Source organism: Hyla sarda, chromosome 8 (genome assembly GCF_029499605.1).
Source record: "Hyla sarda isolate aHylSar1 chromosome 8, aHylSar1.hap1, whole genome shotgun sequence".
NCBI classification, from domain to species: Eukaryota; Metazoa; Chordata; class Amphibia; order Anura; family Hylidae; genus Hyla; species Hyla sarda.
In genome coordinates, this window is record NC_079196.1 from 181,097,129 (window position 1) to 181,120,011 (window position 22,883).

The following is a 22,883-nucleotide window of genomic DNA, read 5'->3' on the forward strand; positions in this document are numbered from 1 at the left end:
CTCAGTGGGCTGTTCGGGATAGCCGCGGTGAAATCGCGCCATCCCGAACAGCTTACAGGACAGCAGGAGGGTCCCTACCTGCCTCCTCGCTGTCCGATCACCGAATGACTTCTCAGTGCCTGAGATCCAGGCATGAGCAGTCATGCGGCAGAATCATCGATCACTGGTTTCTTATGAGAAACCAGTGATCAATGATGAAGATCAGTGTGTGCAGTGTTATAGGTCCCTATGGGAGCTATAACACTGCAAAAAAAAAGTGGAAAAAAAAAGTGAATAAATATCATTTAACCCCTTCCCTATTAAAAGTTTGAATCATCCCCCTTTTCCCATAAAAAAAAAAAACACAGTGTAAATAAAAATAAAAATAAACATATATGGTATCGCCGCATGCGGAAGTGTCCGAATTATAAAAATATATCGTTAATTAAACCGCACGGTCAACAGCGTGCGCGCAAAAAATTCCAAAGTCCAAAATAGTGCATTTTTGGTCACTTTTTATATCATGAAAAAATGAATAAAAAGTGATCAATAAGTCCTGTCAATGCAAAAATGGTACAGTTGAAAACTTCAGATCACGGCGCAAAAAATGAGCCCTCATACCGCCCTATACACGGAAAACTAAAAAAGTTATATTGGTTAGAAATTACAATTTTAAACATATTAATTTTCCTGCATGAAGTTATGATTTTTTCCAGAAGTCCGACAAAATCAAACCTATATAAGTTGGGTATCATTTTAACCGTATGGACCTATAGAATTAATATCAGGTGTCATTTTTACCGAAAAATGTACTACGTAGAAACGGAAGCCCCCAAAAGTTACAAAACGGGTTTTTTTTTTCAATTTTGTCTCACAATGCTTTTTTTTTTCTGTTTCACCGTAGATTTTTGGGCAAAATGACTGATGTCATTACAAAGTAGAATTGGTGGCACAAAAAATAAGCCATCATATGGATTTTAAGGTGCAAAATTGAAAGAGTTATGATTTTTTAAAGGCAAGGAGCAAAAAACGAAAATGCAAAAACGAAAAAAAAAACGGTCCTTAAGGGGTTAATGGACCAGGCTGCTTATATCAGCCATTTCTCACTGTCTCTGAAGCAAGTGCACCTCCTGCGCTCACTCCAAATCTTCTATATATCATAGGGCCAGAATGGATTAAAGGGGTATTCCAGGCAAAAACTTTTTTTGATATATCAACTAGATCAGGAAAGTTAAACAGATTTGTAAATTACTTCTATTAAAAAATCTTAATCCTTCCAATAGTTATTAGCTTCTGAAGTTGAGTTGCTGTTTTCTGTCTAACTGCTTTGTGATGACTCACTTCCCGGGAGCTGTCCAGCTCCTATGGGGATATTCTCCCATCATGCAAGGGAAATTCTCCTATCATGCACAGCTCCCGTGACGTGACATCATCATTGAGCAGTTAGACAGAAAACTTTAGAAGCTAATAACTATTGGAAGGATTAAGATTTTTTAATAGAAGTCATTTACAAATCTGTTTAACTTTCCGGAGGCAGTTGATATATAAAAAAAATGTTTTTGCCTGGAATACCCTTTAAGGAAAAGCAGGTTTAGGCTATGTTTACACATAGTATTTTGGTCAGTATTTTGATTATCATTTTTACCCAAAAGTGGAACTGAAACATAGAAAAACAATAATGTAAAGATGGTGTTTTGGACCCACTCCTAGTTTTGACATATAAAATACTATGTGGGAATTTCCTGAATAATACCATCAGATGTTTTCATTTTCAACCTGAGGAAGGAACAAGCAATCACTGAAATGCGTTGTACTGTTGTTGCTGTGTCCCAGAAAATTTTGCATTTTTGAAGTATTTGATTGGAATATTTATTTGATTGGAATATTTATTTGAGTACCAGCAGTAGCCTTTATTTGAGTACCAGCAGTAGCGCTTTGTCCAAGACCATACTTTTTCTTTGAAAATTAGTTGATAAAATACAATTATTAATTGTTTAATTAAGAAACATAAACAGGTATGAAAGAAGGAAAAACAGATCAATCACAATAGTAAAATATTGCCTTTTTTTGTAGTAAAATTTGGCAGCTCCATATTTGTTCCCAACTGTGACAGTAAAGGGTCATTTATAATATAATTACATTCTTAACATTAGTGAAGAATAATCTTTGAATATTTTAGCCAGAGATATAGAAGAGCCTAGAGTTTTTAAAGAACCGGCGTAGCGTCTTACTTTTCCTTTCTTTCCTACATTATTGATTTGCTTTCGCCTCTCTCTCCCACATTATTCTCAAAAGTTTTTCATAATAAATGTTTTTCCTCCAAACTCCTTATATAAAATTAGAGAAAGGATGATTATTTAAGCTATTTTTAGCACCACGGATTTATAACTGTCTAGAAGAACTACCTTTTTTTTTAACTTCAAGTAACTATTCTTACAGATTAACCTGTCGTGGTTTTCTTTTTCAAACAAACCTGGTGACCTGGTGGGTCAGGAGAACAGCATTGCAATGCTGTTCTCCTCATCTCTATGTGTTCCAGCAAATTGTGGCTTGCTGTGTCTGGTATTCAGCCACAGAGGAGGGGAGAAGAGCATGGTGAGTATAACTGGAAGCCACCACATCCCCTCCCATGTGACTGACAACCAGTCACGGTCAATAGCAATTTAGGTTAAATAAAGCTTCGGAAGACTGTTCACCTGACCTGTCAGGTCCCAGCGCTGGTATATAATTCCCCAAGGACTTGATTGGTTCTCTTAAAAGCATTAGTGTTGTTTGGAAAAACTTTAAAGTTTTCAAGCTTAAATTCTATTAGATTTCAGTCCTGAGACCTGCTGCAATGAGTAACAGGCGGGAGAACTGAGCTCCAGCGTTTGCCTCACTCCCTGTCACTAAAACCCAACTTCTTTTTTTTGTAACCAATAGACTGAAAAATATGGGCCATAGCGTGGAAAACCCTTTTAAAATATCAGGCTCGAGGTTGGGCCCAAGCTTTCCATACAGCCCAGATCCATTGTGTTCTTAAAGGGGTTATCCAGTAATAGAAAAACACAGCTAATTTCTTTCAAAAACAGGTTCTTGCCTGTCTCCAGGTTGGGTGTGGTTTTACAACTTGGTTCCTTCCACTTCAATGGAACTGAGCTGCAGAACCACACCCAATGTGGAGTCAGATGGGGAGAGGTTTTTGAAAGAAAGTAGCTCTGTTTTCTATTCCTGGATAACCCTTTTAATCTGCCCCTGATCAACTGAAATATTTTACTAACCAGGTTCTGTCTATGCTGCTGAGCCCATGATACTAGCTTCATCTCTGCTACCTCAGGCCTTATAGCCCTGGCACATTTTCGCTTAGACGACAAGTCTGTCACGAATATTATTCTCATCACTTTAGTGGATCCAAGTTGTAGAATACCTCTAATTCTGGTCCAAAGTCTATATCCACGTTCTTCAGTTACAAACAACTGCATGGGAACCCATAGTGAAGATAAATCCTTGCTATTTTATAGTAATTACAGAAAATGGAGTGTAACACTCACATTTCTGAAGATAGGAACTCCGGTGTATGTGGACCCGCTGGACCTGTGTGGCAGGTACCAGGGAGCGGAGTCAAAGGTGCCGCTGGTCTTCACCAGAGCCCGCCGCAAAGCAGGATGGGCTTGCAGCTGCAGGCGACACCCAGGTCGCTACCCCTGTCACGGCTTGACCATACAGGCGGCTGAGGAGATGCGAGGCACAGGAGGGATGAGGCAACTCGTAGTTTGGATAGCAGTAGATCAGGGCTGGCGGCACAGTAGCGTAGTCAGGACGTAGAAGGAGTTCAGTAGGCAGGCGGCAGAGGAGCAAGGTCAAGTCACAAGAGCAAGAGATCTGGCACATGGCAAGGCAATACAATGGAACACTTTCTCTAGGGCACAAGGCAACAAAGATCCGGCAGAGAACTGAGGAGGGTGGAGGAATTTATAAACAAGCCAAAGGTGGTCACACTAATGAGAGTACTGGCCCTTTAAATCTTAAAGCTCCGGTGCTCGCATGCCCTAAGGGACGGGGACACACGCGCCGGAGCAGAGAGGTGGAGGCAGAGGCAGGCGAAACACCAGGAGAGTGATGGACTGGGGCTCGCATGCGGGCGCATCCCTCGATGCGAGTCCCAGCCCCTTCGGCAGCAGAAGGTAAGGAGACCATGCGCTCACGGCCAGTGTGTGAGGCCGGAGCGCATAGTGTAACTGTCACGATTCGGCTGGCAGGAGGTGGATCCTCTGTGCCAGAGAGGGATTGGCGTGGACCGTGCTAGTGGACCGGTTCTAAGTTACTACTGGTATTCACCAGAGCCCGCCGCAAAGCGGGATGGTCTTGCAGCGGCGGTAGTAACCAGGTCTTATCCACTAGCAACGGCTCAACCTCTCTGACTGCTGAAGATAGGCGCGGTACAAGGGAGTAGACAAGAGCAAGGTCGGACGTAGCAGAAGGTCGGGGCAGGCAGCAAGGATCGTAGTCAGGGGCAACGGCAGGAGGTCTGGAACACAGGCTAGGAACACACTAGGAAACGCTTTCACTGGCACAATGGCAACAAGATCCGGCGAGGGAGTGCAGGGGAAGTGAGGTATACATAGGGAGTGCACAGGTGAACACACTAATTAGACCAACTGCGCCAATCAGTGGCGCAGTGGCCCTTTAAATCGCAGAGACCCGGCGCACGCGCGCCCTAGGGAGCGGGGCCGCGCGCGCCGGGACAGGACCGTCGGAGAGCGAGTCAGGTACGGGAGCCGGGGTGCGCATCGCGAGCGGGCGCCACCCGCATCGCGAATCGCATCCCGGCTGGGGGCGGTATCGCAGCGCACCCGGTCAGTAGATCTGACCGGGGCGCTGCAGTAGCGAGGATGTTGCGAGCGCTCCGGGGAGGAGCGGGGACCCGGAGCACTCGGCGTAACAGTACCCCCCCCCTTGGGTCTCCCCCTCTTCTTGGAGCCTGAGAACCTGAGGACCAGACTTTTGTCTAGGATGTTGTCCTCAGGTTCCCAGGATCTCTCTTCAGGACCACAGCCCTCCCAATCAACCAAAAAAATTTTTTTCCCTCTGACCGTCTTGGAGGCCAGTATCTCCTTCACGGAGAAGATGTCAGAAGAACCGGAAACAGGAGTGGGAGAAACAAGTTGGGGAGAGAAACGGTTGATGATGAGTGGTTTAAGGAGAGAGACATGAAAGGCATTGGGAATACAAAGAGAAGGAGGAAGAAGAAGTTTGTAAGAGACAGGATTAATTTGGCACAAGATTTTGAAAGGACCCAGATAGCGTGGTCCCAGTTTGTAACTGGGGACACGGAAGCGGACATATTTAGCGGAGAGCCATACCTTGTCTCCGGGAGCAAAAATGGGGGAAGCTCTTCTTTTCGTATCGGCAAACTTTTTCATGCGAGATGAAGCCTGTAAAAGAGAATTTTGGGTCTCTTTCCATATGGTGGAAAGATCACGAGTCACTTCATCCACAGCGGGCAACCCAGAGGGCAAGGGAGTAGGGAGGGGGGGAAGAGGGTGACGGCCGTACACCACGAAAAATGGGGATTTAGCAGAAGATTCAGAGACTCTGAAGTTGTACGAGAATTCGGCCCATGGTAGAAGATCTGCCCAGTCATCCTGGCGGGAGGAAACAAAATGCCGTAAATAGTCACCCAGGACCTGGTTAATTCTTTCTACTTGCCCATTGGATTGAGGATGATAAGCAGAAGAGAAGTTTAATTTAATCTTGAGTTGTTTACAGAGAGCCCTCCAGAATTTTGACACGAATTGGACGCCTCTATCTGAGACGATCTGCGTGGGCAAACCGTGAAGACGAAAAATGTGTACAAAAAATTGTTTTGCCAACTGAGGCGCTGAAGGAAGACCAGGAAGAGGAATAAAATGTGCCATCTTGGAAAATCGATCAACGACCACCCAAACAACTGTGTTGCCACGGGATGAGGGCAAGTCTGTAATAAAGTCCATACCAATCAGAGACCAAGGCTGTTCGGGGACAGGCAGAGGATGAAGGAGACCAGCAGGCTTCTGGCGAGGAGTCTTATCCCGGGCACAGACAGTACAGGCCCGCACAAAATCAACAACATCCGTCTCCAGAGTCGGCCACCAATAGAAACGAGAGATGAGTTGCAAGGACTTTTTGATGCCCGCATGGCCTGCGAGGTGGGAGGAGTGACCCCATTTGAGAATCCCGAGACGTTGGCGTGGAGAAACGAAGGTCTTCCCTGGAGGAGTATGCCTGATGGAGACTGGAGAAGTGGAGATCAGACAGTCAGGAGGAATGATGTGTTGCGGAGAGACCTCTACTTCCGAGGCATCCGAGGAACGAGAGAGAGCATCGGCCCTAATGTTCTTGTCGGCAGGGCGAAAATGAATTTCAAAGTTAAAACGGGCAAAGAACAACGACCACCTGGCCTGGCGAGGATTCAGCCGTTGGGCAGACTGGAGATAGGAGAGATTCTTGTGATCGGTGTAAATGATAACTGGAAATTTTGATCCCTCCAGCAGATGCCTCCATTCCTCAAGTGCCAATTTAATGGCCAGTAGTTCTCGATCCCCGATGGAGTAGTTCCTCTCCGCCGGAGAGAAGGTCCTAGAAAAAAAACCACAAGTAACAGCATGCCCGGAAGAATTTTTTTGTAAAAGGACCGCTCCAGCTCCCACTGAGGAGGCATCAACCTCCAATAGGAAGGGTTTAGATGGGTCAGGTCTGGAGAGCATGGGAGCAGAAGAAAAGGCAGACTTGAGCCGTTTAAATGCGTCTTCCGCTTGGGGAGACCAGGACTTAGGATTGGCATTCTTCTTGGTTAAAGCCACGATAGGAGCCACAATAGTGGAAAAATGTGGAATAAATTGTCTGTAATAATTGGCGAACCCCAAAAAACGTTGGATAGCACGGAGTCCGGAGGGGCGTGGCCAATCTAAGACGGCAGAGAGTTTATCTGGGTCCATTTGTAGTCCCTGGCCAGAGACCAAGTATCCTAGGAAAGGAAGAGATTGACATTCAAACAGACATTTCTCCATTTTGGCATAAAGTTGATTGTCTCGAAGTCTCTGAAGAACCATGCGGACATGCTGGCGATGTTCTTCTAAATTGGCAGAAAAAATCAGAATATCGTCCAGATACACAACAACACAGGAATATAAGAGATCACGAAAAATTTCATTAACAAAGTCTTGGAAGACGGCAGGGGCGTTGCACAGGCCAAAGGGCATGACTAGATACTCAAAGTGTCCATCTCTGGTGTTAAATGCAGTTTTCCATTCGTCCCCCTCCCTGATGCGGATGAGATTATAAGCACCTCTTAAGTCCAGTTTGGTAAAGATGTGGGCACCTTGAAGGCGATCAAAGAGTTCTGAGATAAGAGGTAGGGGGTAGCGGTTCTTTACCGTGATTTTATTAAGTCCGCGGTAATCAATGCAAGGACGTAGGGAGCCATCTTTTTTGGACACAAAGAAAAATCCAGCTCCGGCAGGAGAGGAGGATTTGCGGATAAACCCCTTTTTTAAATTTTCCTGGATGTATTCAGACATAGCAAGAGTCTCTGGGGCGGACAGAGGATAAATTCTGCCCCGGGGTGGAGTAGTGCCCGGGAGGAGGTCAATAGGACAGTCATAAGGCCTGTGAGGAGGTAAAGTCTCAGCTTGTTTTTTGCAAAATACGTCAGCATAGTCCATATAAGCCTTAGGGAGACCGGTTACAGGGGGACCCACAGGGTCACGGCAGGGAGTACTGGGAACCGGTTTAAGACAGTCCTTGAAACAAGAAGTACCCCAGCTCTTGATCTCTCCTGTGGACCAATCAAGGGTTGGGGAATGGCGTTGAAGCCACGGTAGTCCAAGGAGAATTTCGGAAGTGCAATTGGAGAGGACCAAAAACTCAATTTTTTCGTGATGAGGTCCGATGCACATTAGGAGGGGCTCCGTGCGGTAACGCACGGTACAGTCCAATCTTTCATTGTTAACACAATTGATGTAGAGGGGTCTGGCGAGACTGGTCACCGGGATGTTGAACCTGTTGATGAGAGAGGCCAAAATAAAATTTCCTGCAGATCCGGAATCCAAGAAGGCCATAGTAGAGAAGGAGAAGGTAGAGGCAGATATCCGCACAGGCACAGTAAGGCGTGGAGAAGCAGAGTTGACATCAAGAACTGTCTCACCTTTGTTCGGAGTCAGCGTACGTCTTTCCAGGCGGGGAGGACGAATAGGACAATTCTTCAGGAAGTGTTCGGTACCGGCACAGTACAGGCAAAGATTCTCCATGCGGCGTCGTGTCCTCTCTTGAGGTGTCAAGCGAGACCGGTCAACTTGCATAGCCTTCACGGCGGGAGGCACAGGAACGGATTGCAGAGGACCAGAGGAGAGAGGAGCCGGGGAGAAAAAACGCCTCGTGCGAACAAAGTCCATATCCTGGCGGAGCTCCTGACGCCTTTCGGAAAAACGCATGTCAATGCGAGTGGCTAGATGAATGAGTTCATGCAGGTTAGCAGGAATTTCTCGTGCGGCCAGAACATCTTTAATGTTGCTGGATAGGCCTTTTTTAAAGGTCGCGCAGAGGGCCTCATTATTCCAGGATAATTCGGAAGCAAGAGTACGGAATTGGATGGCGTACTCGCCAACGGAAGAATTACCCTGGACCAGGTTCAGCAGGGCAGTCTCAGCAGAAGAGGCTCGGGCAGGTTCCTCAAAGACACTTCGAATTTCCGAGAAGAAGGAGTGTACAGAGGCAGTGACGGGGTCATTGCGGTCCCAGAGCGGTGTGGCCCATGACAGAGCTTTCCCAGACAGAAGGCTGACTACGAAAGCCACCTTAGACCTTTCAGTAGGAAACTGGTCCGACATCATCTCCAAGTGCAGGGAACATTGCGAAAGAAAGCCACGGCAAAACTTAGAGTCCCCATCAAATTTATCCGGCAAGGATAGTCGTAGGCCGGAAGCGGCCACTCGCTGCGGAGGAGGTGCAGGAGCTGGCGGAGGAGATGATTGCTGAAGCTGTGGTAGTAGCTGCTGTAGCATCACGGTCAGTTGAGACAGCTGGTGGCCTTGTTGCTCTATCTGTTGCGACTGCTGGGCGACCACCGTGGTGAGGTCGGCGACAACTGGCAGTGGAACTTCAGCGGGATCCATGGCCGGATCTACTGTCACGATTCGGCTGGCAGGAGGTGGATCCTCTGTGCCAGAGAGGGATTGGCGTGGACCGTGCTAGTGGACCGGTTCTAAGTTACTACTGGTATTCACCAGAGCCCGCCGCAAAGCGGGATGGTCTTGCAGCGGCGGTAGTAACCAGGTCGTATCCACTAGCAACGGCTCAACCTCTCTGACTGCTGAAGATAGGCGCGGTACAAGGGAGTAGACAAGAGCAAGGTCGGACGTAGCAGAAGGTCGGGGCAGGCAGCAAGGATCGTAGTCAGGGGCAACGGCAGGAGGTCTGGAACACAGGCTAGGAACACACAAGGGAACACTTTCACTGGCACAATGGCAACAAGATCCGGCGAGGGAGTGCAGGGGAAGTGAGGTATACATAGGGAGTGCACAGGTGAACACACTAATTAGACCAACTGCGCCAATCAGTGGCGCAGTGGCCCTTTAAATCGCAGAGACCCGGCGCGCGCGCGCCCTAGGGAGCGGGGCCGTGCGCGCCGGGACAGGACCGACGGAGAGTCAGGTACGGGAGCCGGGGTGCGCATCGCGAGCGGGCGCCACCCGCATCGCGAATCGCATCCCGGCTGGGGGCGGTATCGCAGCGCACCCGGTCAGTAGATCTGACCGGGGCGCTGCAGTAGCGAGGATGTTGCGAGCGCTCCGGGGAGGAGCGGGGACCCGGAGCGCTCGGCGTAACAGTAACATGGAGCTTGTATTAACGCATATCAAATCATATTCAAGAGATGGTAAATAATGTCCTACTATTTTGACCTTTTGCTTTTATTAATCTTTTTTTTTAAATTAATTTTATATTTGTTTTTCTGCATGAACATTTTACCAAATACGCCATCTTAACACTTCTATAATCGAGAATTTATTTTGTTAATATTCCTTTATATTCTCCAGATTAGAGCAAAGTTTGTTTTATCTGTTCAGATTTGTATCCTGGTATCCATTTTTGCATCTTAGGAGCAGATAGAACACTTTAGTGCATTTTTTTATCTCCTCTTTTGTTCTCTTGTGAAACATATTACTAAACATGGTATAGGGCATGGTTGTATAGGGTATTTGACCCTGAATCTGTACATTCTTATTATTGCTTAATTGGCACCTCCAGTCTTGAGATATTAAAGTTTCTATAGCCCAGCACAGCTCTGCCTCTTCACCAGTTAGTCACTCCCCTCTGTGCACTGGTCACCTTCTTTACCCCCCCCCCCCCCCCCGATTGACATTCACAAGGTTGTACTGTAATTCTGGCCTCACCTTTGCCAAGGGAACGCCCAGTGCTCCAAAGCCTAATCTGCATATCTTTTTAAACTCCAATATCTCAGTCCTAGAGGAGTCAATTAACTCCTATTACAGAACAAAACTCCTGTAAGGGTATTTGGCAGATGATCACAGTTTTTTCCAAACTGAACCCATACTAGGAGAAATCAGTTTTAAGACAATACCTTTTGGGGTTTATCAAGCCAGCAGTTCATGTCATGTCCTTTTTTTACGAGCCAAGAAATGCATTGTTATTTTTACTCAATATTTCTAAAACATCCAGAATGTTATTACTTTCCCTAAACCTCCTCCTATGTAGGACAATATTTTGTTTATAAAAATCTTTAGCTAATATACAATTGCTTTTTATTTGCATTTTTAGGAATGTTACATAGCAATGGATTAAAATGGCAACTGTCTATATAATTACTCAAATCATAGGGTTTTACTATTGCTAATGGGCTATAATTTGCTATTGTGTTCAAAAAATAGTCTGGTTTAGGAAGTAGATTTTTTGTTTGTTTATTTCCTGTATTAACTTCCTATTACAGTCATTGCCATTCACCTTAATAAAGACATTTTCCAATTTTTCCCTATCACCCTCTTAAAACAAACTACAATTATTGAAATTATTCCACCATTATTTCCAGCTCGGGCAAATTTTCCCTATCCTAATACCAATAATTTAGAATAAGAATTACTCTTTCCTACTAATGTTACTTCTTATAAGCACATTTTGGATACATTTAACTAAGTATCCCAAAATAGGTGATGCCCCAATATTTTATTTACAACCCAAGCTTGCTTTTATCATGAGGTATTGTGTACAAGGAAAGCATGTGTCATTTCACCCAACCCTATATCGCCTTAGTTGAGTCCTTTTGAGTCCATATATTTGAAGAAGAGCAAAGGATTATTGGCTTAGTTTATATGTATATATCAGAAGAATCCTATGATTTAGCTGCTGTCTCAAAGAAAGATAAGATAGATCTATCAGCTAGCCCTTCTGTTCTCTTTGCGTTATCTATATAAGAGGGGGGTGAAGGAGTACATACCTAATACTTGGCATGGTATACTTTATAAATGCAATAATTCAGTAAATTCTTTAAAGATATACAAATAAGAATATTTATCCGCATGGTATAATACGAAAATGTAATACAATCAAGGATGAAAATAAATTCCCCATAATCCCAATAGCCAGATCAGTATAATCCATCTCTCCTGTAGTGCCAAACAAGTGCATTAAAGTTATATTTTCCCCTACAGGTGACAACAAATGTATATGGTAGGGCTTTGTGAGGCTGGGAAGAAGTGATGAGTTGAACTGCAGAGGCTGGTCAAAGGTGATGACATCACTCAGGGGGCGGGACTAGAGCTCAGAGACAGGATTCAGCCAAACCTCCTGAGACAGCAGAGGATGATGCGTCACCTTGGGAAGGAGGGAGAAAGCTGCCGAGACAACTCCACATTTATTATGAAAGGACTACACAACTTTCTGTCAGAAGTAATTCAAGCAATAATATTCTCATGCCAGTACAATTAGTAATAACAATATATTAGTAAGAATATCATGGGGCACTGAACTCGTCCTGAAGTGCAAAGTACAAATCCATAAAAGAACACAGGTTAATCCACTGACATGTTCTAGTGTAACAAATTAGCAACAGCTTTTTCGCGCAAGGGCGCTTTTTCAGACATATAAGCCAATGCCTTAAAATATAGATAAGAGCAATGCTATTTTGTTTAACCCCTTAAGGACCAAGCATTTTTCCGTTTTTGCACTTTCCTTTTTTCCTCCTTACATTTTAAAAATCATAACCCTTTCAATTTTGCACCTAAAAATCCATATGATGGCTTTTTTTTGTGCCACCAATTTTACTTTACCCAAAAATCAACAATGAAACCGGAAAAAAAATAATTGTGTGACAAAATTGACGAAAAAACAACATTTTGTAATTTTGGGGGCTTCAGTTTCTACACAGTCCATTTTTTGGTAAAAATGATACCTTATCTTAATTCTGTAGGTCCATACAATTAAAATGATATCGTACTTATATAGGTTTCATTTTGTTGTACTTCTGGAAAAAATCATAACTACATGCACAAAAATTAATAAGTTTAAAATTGTCCTCTTCTGACCTCTATAACTTTTTTATTTTTCCACATATGGGACGGTATGAGTTCCCCTTTTTTTTTTGTGCCGTGATCTGAAGTTTGTATCGGTACCATTTTTGTTTTGATCAGACTTTTTGTAAAAAATGTTATGGTATAAAAAGTGACCAAAAATACGCTATTTTGGACTTTTTTTGCACATACGCCATTGACCGTGCGGTTTCATTAATTATATATTTTTATACTTAGGACATTTATGCACTCGGCAATACCACATATGTTTACTTTACTAAAGGGGGGCGATTCAAACTTTTATTAGGTAAGGGATTAAATCACATTTATCATAACATTACATTGCAAAAAGTTTTTTTATTTTTGCAATGTTATAGCCTCCATAGGGGGCTATATCATGCATTACACTGATTGCAGGCACTGTTCAATGCTATGGATCTCAGGCTTGGAGCAATCAAACGCCGATCGGACAGCGTGGAGCCACCAAACGCCGATCGGACAGCGTGGAGCCATGAAGGGAGCCTCCTGCTGTCCTCTCAGCTGTTTGGGACGCTGCGATTTCACCACGGCACCTCTGAGGTAACCAGCAGCATATTTTAGATGCCGCAATCAAAGTTGAAAGTCTAAAGGGTTAATACTGGACATCAGCCCGAACGGCGATGTCCGATATTAGCCACTGGTCCCGGTTGCTGATAGCAACCAGGACCCCGCAGATACGAAACGCGCTCAGCTTCTGAGCGCGCTTCACAAATTAGAAGCAGGCCACGGATGTAAATATACATCCGTGGTCGTTAAGGGGTTAAAGGACTAAACTTAGGCGATAGAAAACAACTTACTGCCATGCTTGGCTAATGCATCTTCCTTGTACACTATAAAACCTCATAAAAAAGGAGTTGGAGTTGTAAATGTGATGCTGGTAAAGGACACCCTATTGTGTACTAAACAAAGGTATTTGTTATTTATTTTTTATTTTTGTAGAAATTGTTCGTTCTTCTACCAACTTACCATTATAGTGATGGGGAAAAAGTCACCACCAGCTATGACAGGTAATTGATCCCTGATGAAGTCAAAGGGCAAAACTAGTTGAGCATTACAGTACCTTTGGATTTTATCTAATATACTTTTATTCAAGAAACTGGTTCTGTTAGTGTGATTACAAAAAAAAATAAATAATAAAAAAAACATTACTGTGGATATCTGTTTTTATATGTTAGTTTATAGTAACACTCCTGGAACAAGAACAAGAATTTGAGTACACAATTTCACAGTAATATCCAGCTACAAGCTACACATCTACCTTTCCCGTGTATGTTCAGGTGTTCTGGCAGATATGCAATTACTAAGCTTACAAGCATCAGTTCCTATATAAAGCAATGGTTAAATGATGACAATTAGAAACTGTAATACTTCCTAAATGTATATAATAAGCATTTCACATTAAATCCACATCTGTGCTTGTCATTTTGGACAATGAAGTCAGATTGTTCTGTTATACAGATCTGGTTTGACAGGTCAGGGAAAAGTCAATTGAAATCAAGCATATAGTGTCAAACTAATAGGCTATTAGCCCAAAGGTAGTAATCCAATGACAGCCCCTTGAGTTTCGACAATGTGAATAACAGAGAAACACCAAGGAACCTTGATTACATGGAAAAGCAGCAACAAACCATCACAATTGAAAAAACTGAATGACAGGGAAGGTATCTCTGTATCAGGCAATGCTTCTATTATATACTCATCCCAGTTCCTGACGAACATGGCTCACTATGCAAGAGTCTTCCTCAGCATACAGAAAGTTTGTTCCTGAATTAAAATCTAAACCTGAACCCGTCAATCTTAATATCTATGTCAGTCTTTATGTCATTAAGTGACCGACATTTACTTTATTCTTCAACTGATGTGCTCTGGAACCAGAGGCTATAGGACTTATTAATATTAATGACTTAGAAGTCCACACATGTTCTGGAAGACAAAAATAAGAAATAATGGGTAGTCCCGTCTTGACATTTCTGGAATACCCTCAGCATATGCCTTAAATGTCTGATAGATGCGGGTTTTCCCTCTGGGACCCTCACCTATCCTAAGATCAAGATTCTCAAACCCCTTTGGGCTGCTTGCAGCACCTGGAGGTGGTTTGGAAGCTGAAAAGAACTGAGTGGGCTGTTTAAAGTATTTTTCTCAACGCCTATTGACTTTAATGGGAGTTGTATAAACATCTTATCACCATGAGTTATGCTCTTTAGAAAATCTGGAAGTTAAAGTAAATGGGAGTTAAGTAAAATGCTTAGATGTCTGATGTTGGGGATTAAGCAGTTGGGACCTCCTGCGATCTCTGTGCACCAGCCATGCCGCACCCGGCATTTTAAACAGTATGTTTAGAACGCTGGGTTTCTGCAGCCGTCACGCCCTCTCCCATAGAGATAAATGGAGGGGGGAGTGGTGTGACGTCACAAGGGGGCGTGGTGTCACGTCTCTGGACGCGGAAACCCTGTGTTCTAAACATAATATTTAGAATGCCGAGTGCAGCACGGCTGCTGCACGGAGATCTCGGGGGGTTTCAGTGGCGGGACCCCAGCAATCAGTCATCTTATCTCCTAACCTTTGGATAGGGGATAAAATGTCTATGGGTGGAGTACCCCTTAAAGTACAAATAGTCAAACAAAACACATGTTATCTTCACACTGACAATTACAATTTAGTAAAAATTAACTAAATAACACGCAGCAAATTTCACATTCTTTGCCAAAGGAGACGCAAGAGGAAGGACCTATTGAGTGACCAGGTGACAGAAAAGGATGTCCCATTAGAGCAAATATGACACTAACAACTGTCAGAAACCACTTCCCCATCTACAGAATCTAAGGTAAGAAAAGTCTAGAATAGAAGATGAGATCCCAAAAGAAAAAAAATCAGAAACAAAGTCAAGAATTTATTTTCCTGCAGGCATGCTTTCAAATATAAAAAAGAGAATTTATTATGACTGGCTTTTCCAATGCCAATCTAAGTGAAAATCTATTGGAGAAAGATGCACTAAAATTTATTAGGTGGTGCTGGCTTCTTATAAATTTGATTCACATTTGAAATCTATGACAGCTGTTAGTAGATGTCTGGCATATATTACTCCAATTTATGAAATAAATGACAGTAAATTCCTTGGACTGTGGAAGGCCAGGCACCATTTAAAGAGATTGCGGGGGGTCCCAGTGGCGAGACCATGATCAGACATCTTATCCCCTATCCTTTGGATAGGGGATAAGATGTCTAAGGCTGGAAAACCCCTTTAAGCTCACTCTATTTTTTAAATGTGCCTAGAGCAGCATAAAAATAGGGAACAATCACCACTTTTGTGCCAAACATGGCTTTAAAAAAAATAAATAAAGGGGTTAAAGGGGTTATCCACCATAAGATGACATTAGTACTTACCTGTCAGACAGTAATGGACATGCTTAGGATCTGTGCATGTCTTGGGGCTAAATGGCTGGTGTTGTGAGATTACCATACCGCAGCTGGTTTCTTTTTGTGAATTTTTTTCTGGTGGAGTTCCCTCCCTCCAACTACAAGTCCCAGGATCACTTGTTTGTAAATGTGAGGTCACTTATCTCCCTTCCACACATCAGTCACCCTATCCTTTGCAGCACACCTGAGCTATGCGTGCTGTTCGTGAAACTACAATTCCCTGTAGCCCTGTGGAGAATGATCTCCATTCCACCCAGGGGTTGCTCCACACATTGAAGCAAACAGGCTCCCTTTCAACACCTGTTTACTGATGTAATGTCTTGGGCCAAACTGCAACCTGGGAAAACCTGAGACAACACAAATTTTCTATGCTGCTCAAAACGAACACCAGGCAAAGATCACATAATAATTGCGAGACCAGCCATCAAATACGAGTACAGACACTATATTATGAACTGCACTATATGAACTGCACTAATTTCACAGCCTTTGTTGCAGAGTCAAATAAATAAAAAAATCCTGGAATACCCCTTTAATAATAATTAATAATTTCCCTGCTAAGAGTGTATATTCCATAGTAAAGGTTATCCTGGGATCTCTCACTATTAAAGCCTATTCTGGCCTGACTTATTCCATCAGTGTTACTCTCTCACTTCACTTTATAATTAGCAGGAATGTAGAAAACACATGTTAGCGGAGCTGAGATGACACCATCTGTAATAATCTTTGATTTTCCCCGCACATTTTTAATCTGCATCTTGGGATATGGCTAAAGTCCTTACTTCAATCAGCGAGCATTGTTTACTGGAGATGCAATGTAATTGCTCTTTTTTTTTGCTTATTGAATTTTAGGCATAAACATTATGGACTTGCATACATATTTACTTGTTACCCTTATGAAGAGTACGTAAAACAGGACATAGAGGGCGAGAAGGAAATTACTGCCTAATTATTCTGAATGACCTGCCTGGACCCGGTATAAGGCTTTACCGAGACACTAGACTATGTCATAAACAAAATGACTCACGTATATGAACAAGCCGAGTCACATCTTTCGTATCCTTGGCATTATTTTAAGGTGGGACATAATTGGTTGCTATGACTTCCTATAACTTCCTGTTTTTATCTGGAATAGTTTAAATACATTTGTGTTTTTGATACATACATATTTCCTTACATTAATAGAAGCAAAGCTTTAGAAATGTTGACAGGAAAATAATGGTTTAGTAGGTAAAACCCACACTGTTCAAAAGGAAACAATTCATTTAATACATGGATATAATGGAACACCTCTGCTTTACAATTATAGGACAAAAATCACATGAAGAATAAATAATTTGAGAATTTCAAAAAGTTATAAAAATGTGTGCAGCTTATGGTAAATTTAATGTGTAGTGTTGCATTTATTGCACAACAGCCAATGCATAGCTGTGCATGTTTTTTTCAATGGACCCTTCGAATTCACTTCCAAGCAGATAGAGGTATTTTTTTGGTATCTTTAAAAGCAAATACACTTAAGTGTGGGCAAATACACTTAAGTGTGGGGATCTTTAAAAACAAATACACTTAAGTGTGGGGAACTTAAAATTAAGGGACTTTAATTTCAGGGAGTTTAATTGAAATATTTACTTCTGTTTTTGACTGTATATCGTTGCAATCCCCAAAACTAAGATAGCCTCCATGTTGGAAGATGCATTCCGATGTACATCTTGATCGATGTATGCAATCCTTGAACAGCAGTTTGAGGGTGCATATTGCTGTGCGAGATGTGTTCAAGTTGTTCATTTGGAAGAGGAGTAACTTTCAACACCGATGTGCAATGACAACTTGGAGAGGAGTCTGCTACTCACTGAGCAAGCACTGTGGGGTAGAGGTGGGGGAGAATAGTGGGATACCTCAACTAGTAATCAAAGTAGCAGCATATCTTGGCAATGATAAAGAACAGTACAGTACTGCATTATACTGTACAGAAGTGCTACTAAACAAAGTGTTTTCACTTCAGTGAAATGTCCACTCTGGATGGTTGGATCATCAAACTATTCACATAAGGGAAAGAGCTGGACTGTCTGCAGAACTGTTGAGTTGAGTTTGGTTTCCAGTTATAATGGGCCAGGAGAAACCATTATATGTTGAACATATTATAACCTAAGGACTTTGTAACTTGAAGGACAAGTGTATTTATATCCTCCAAGAATACTATAAATGTTATTGTGGCACGAAGATAATCTAGAATATGTAAAAAACATTAACCAGACACATGGCGCTACCTGGTGCCATTACCCAAGAGGATACTTAGAAAAGCAGATGATTAACTTATCTTGTGGTATTGGGCTAAAATCTCAACACTAGGGATGAGCGAATCGAATTTGACAAATCTGAATTCGTTACGAATTTCAGAAAAAAATTGCTTCACAACGAATCTGAATATGACTGCGATTCGATTGCATGAATCGCTTCATTAAACTCCATTTAGTGTTGTCCAGGCTCCAGTTCATCTAAGATGGCGGCTCCACATGTCAGGACATGTGGCAAGTAACTCTGGGAAGGCAGGAAGACAGGTAGGCGGAATGACAGCCTATCAGCAGCCAGCCACCCCTGTGATGTCACAACCCTTTATAATCGGCAGCCATCTTGTGGCCAGTCACTTAAGCGTTTTATTGCAGAGAGCAGTGTGTTTTGCACAGAAAAGCATTTTTTACAGCAGCGATTCACCTCAAGCCCAAATCCAGCCTAAAAGCACTGATAGGGAAGGGAGAGAGACTGAGAGAGAAAGTGCAATTTTGGGTGTACTACACAACGACTGTGTGCTGCAGCACTGGTGTGTACAAAAACTAAAAAGCTAATAGTAGCCAGCCAGTTAGGGTGCAATAAAAAGCCATAATCACCTGCTATTAGTGCCTAATACAGGTTGCACAGTGGAGCGTATTGTCCTCTATTAAGTGTAACCTGTGCAAACATAGGTGGTGTATCATTTTGTTCCTGTAAAAGTCTTAAGGGCCTAGTTACTGTGAAAGTCCAGCAAAAAATACACACCTGCTGCTGTTCTAGACAAATACTGTTTTAAGTGTAGTGGAGCGTATTGTACTCCCCTCATAAGTGCATACCACGTATGTACATCTACGTGGGCTACCATTTTGTTCCTTTTGTAGTCCTAAGAGCCTAGTTACAGTGAAAAGTCAGCCAAAATTACACACCTGCTGGTGTTGTAGACAAATAATGTTTTAAGCATAGTGGAGCGCATTGTCCTCCCCTCATAAGTGCATACCATGTACTTACATCTAAGTGGTGTACCATTTTGTTCCTGTTATAGTCTTAAGGGCCTAAATACTGTGAAAGGCAAGCCAAAAGTACACACTTGCTGGTGTTGTAGACAAATACTGTTTTAAGAGTAGTGGAGCATATTGTCCTCCCATCATATACGCACTAAGTATGTCAAGCAGAGAAGTACAAGGATGTGCACAGAGGAGTAGCAGAGGCCTAAATTCATCAGGCACAGGCAGAGGTCGCAGCAGACTAGGGGCAAGTGGCAGCAGGAGTCGCAGCGAGAGGCCTGAGCTCCCAGTATCAGCTAGCGGTCGTGTCTCGACCAGCAACCCATCTGCATTCATCGATTGGTTAACTTGGTCATCCACTTTATCACAAGTGACCTCTGATGCCCCCAGTCAACAGTCGGTGGGTTCCTCAGACACAACCCTCAGTTGGCATGGCCCGGGAGCAGTCCCTGTCCTCCCATTGCCTCTGTCTTATGCTGTTCCCTCCCCCACAGAAGTAATGTATGCTGTGGGTTCAGCTCCACTAGTTAGTGAGGACAATCTACTAGAGGACAGTCAGAAGCTGCGGCCCAGTCAAGAAGTGGAGGAGACATCCGCCGCTTCCTCCGCTAGGCGGGCAAGTAGTGATGAGGAGAGTGGCATGGGAGATGGTGTTGCGAGCATTCAGGCTCCTGAAGCAGACACTGTAGAGGAACAAGAGGAGGACATCAGTGACGTGCAGACACAACTCGATGAAGCATCCGGAGGATGTTAACCGGGCCACATGCAAGATGTGTTGGCAGAAGGTGAAGCGTGGCTAGGGTCCCATGGCCCTGCGTCAACATATGCAGTGTCACCATAAAACGGCCTCGGAGAACTGTGGCTCCGATCTGGTGGTCCAGGCTGCTGCATCACCCAGTGGTACGCTGCGCCCTCTTTCAGCCAGCCAAGGCTTCACCACCTCAGCCTAAGGGAGCTGTCTGGCATTTCCATCTTCTGTTGCTCCAGATGCTCCTTCTCCTCCTTCGAGTCAGTCATTCCACCAGCAATCCATTAGAGAAGCCATGTCCAAGAGACAACAGTATGCGTCCACTCATCCAATGGCGCAGAAGCTGAATGTGCTCCTGTCCAAATTGCTGGTGCTCCAGTCCCTCCCTTTTCAAGTGGTGGACTCTGCAACTTTAAGAGAACTGATGGCTTGTGCCAATCCAAGGTGGAGAGTCCCAACAGCAACTTGGACAGGTCATGCCGCTGCTGCCTCCACGCTCTCAGGCCGTTGGTCCTGTGACAGTGTGCGACTCCGCCTCCTCATCCTCCACCGTGTCTTCAGCCTCCACTGCCCAGACAAGTCTCAGTGGCCCTTCAGCATACCATGTGTGCAGGGAACGGCAGTGTCACTTTACTTCACATGGTTTGCCTTGGCGAACGGAGTCACACAGGGGAGGAACTGCTTAAAGTCATTCATGAACAAATAAAATTTTGGCTTACTCCACGAAAACTGGAAATGGGAACCATGGTGACCGACAACGGGAAGAACATCTTGTCTGCGCTTCGACAAGGAAGCCTGAGCCATGCGCCCTGCATGACACGTGTTCAATCTGGTTGTCAAGTGGTTCATGAAGTGTTCCCCCCCTTGCAAGCCATCCTAACAATGGGAAGTAAACTTTGCATGCACTTCAGCCACTCGTATACCCCAAAGCACACCCTCCTTGAGCTGCCGCATCAGAACGGTATCCCCCAACATAGTCTAATTTGTGACGTTTCCACAAGTTGGAATTCCACCCTCCATATGTTGGACCAAGTATACAAACAGAGAAAAGCCATCACCGATTTCTTAATGATCCAAGAGGATAGGGGGACTCCCCTGTGTAACTTCAATGTCAAACAGTGGCAGCTCATAAGTGACACCTGCCGTTTGCTCAGGCCCTTTGAGGAAGCCACATTATTTGTGAGTCGCCTGGATTACGCCATGAACAACGTAATTCCACTCCTACATTTCCTACAACAAATGATTGAAACCATGGCTGGTCACGGCAATGGAGATGTTGCGCCTACATCTCCAGACTACATGGGCCCTGTGGGGATTAAGGGATGAACAACGTCATTCCACTGCTTCATTTACTACAACACATGTTGGAAACGATGGCTGGTCAGGGCACCGGAGACATGGCGCCTACATCTCAATGCCACATGAGCCCTGTGGGAGCTGAACTGGAAGAGGAGGGGGAGAAGGACAGTGGAGCACAGTTTAGGTTTCGCCAAATGGGTGGTTTTTCTAGTCATCTGACAAGAGAGGAGGATCAGGAGCAGCCAGAGGAGCTAGAGGGTTATGAGGAAGACGAGACAGAGGACCCAGACACACCATTGCAGTGTGCAGTGGAGATGGAGGCAAGGAGTCCCTCTGAGTCATTTGCACAAATGGCACGATTCATGCTCAGTTGCTTGCATAGTGACTGCTGAATTGTCACCATTCGGCAGCTGGATGACTTCTTGCTCTCCATCTTATTGGACCTTATTGGACAAAATGGGGGCATTTTTTAAACCCAATGAGAAGGAGGAAAAACTGACCTACTACAGAGACATCCTACGTAGTCTGTTGGCCGATGCCTATCTGCACCATCATCCATCCTCTCGCAGGTCTGACTCGGGGGGCCCTCTGCGCTCATCTTCCAAGGCCAGGTGAGTCTACAGTTGCTGATGAGTAGCTTTCTTCACCCGCATAGTGAAGCAACTTAAGTTGACCTTGCCAATCCACTTTGAAGATCGGCTGGACTTCTGGGCAGCCAAACTTGATTTTTGGCCGTAACTAGCAGAATTTTCCCTGAAAAAGTTGTCCTGCCCGCCCAGTAGTGTGCCATCAGAGAGGGTGTTTAGTGCAGCAAGGGCCATAGTAACCCCAAAGAGAACTCATCTGTCCATGAAAAATGTGGAGAGATTGACCTTTGTCAAGATGAATCGGTCATGGATCAGCCAGGATTTCCACCCACCAATGCCTGATGGATCAGAGTAGATTGACCATGGTGACACACCAACACTTCACAAATATGAATAGTGCAACCAGCAGATGGTGGCATACCTTGACATGACATTGCCAACACTCCTTGAAGATCCGCTGGACTTCTGGGCAGCCAAACTTGATTTTTGGCCGCAACTAGCAGACTTTGCCCTGGAAAAGCTGTCCTGCCCGGCCAGTGGTACATCAGAGTAGATTGTCCATGGTGCCACACCCACACTTCACAAATGTGGATAGTGCAAAACATATTTATAGTGCTGCTCCCCAGTTACAGAAATTCCTCCGCATCAGACCACAAGTAAGTATTGAGTATATGCATTAGCTAAAACGTAACTTTTCTTAGGATAAAATATATGGACCCAACTTTCTTTATTACATCTAAAGGTGTGCAAAAAAACACCATGTGCTACCTACACCACCAAGCATTGATGTGATGCAAAGACCTTCAAAAGGTGGAGGGAAACACGTATGGTCCATTGTAACTGGTGGGGGTAAAAACTTCCCCTGTAAGGCCCTACTCTCACATTATTACTTCCCTTCTTGGCAAGTGTTACTCGCCCTAAAAAAGGGTGGCCCCACACAGGAACCTGTCCCTATTTCAACCTACAAACACTGCCATTTCCCACAGTTTTTAGGTGGTAATAG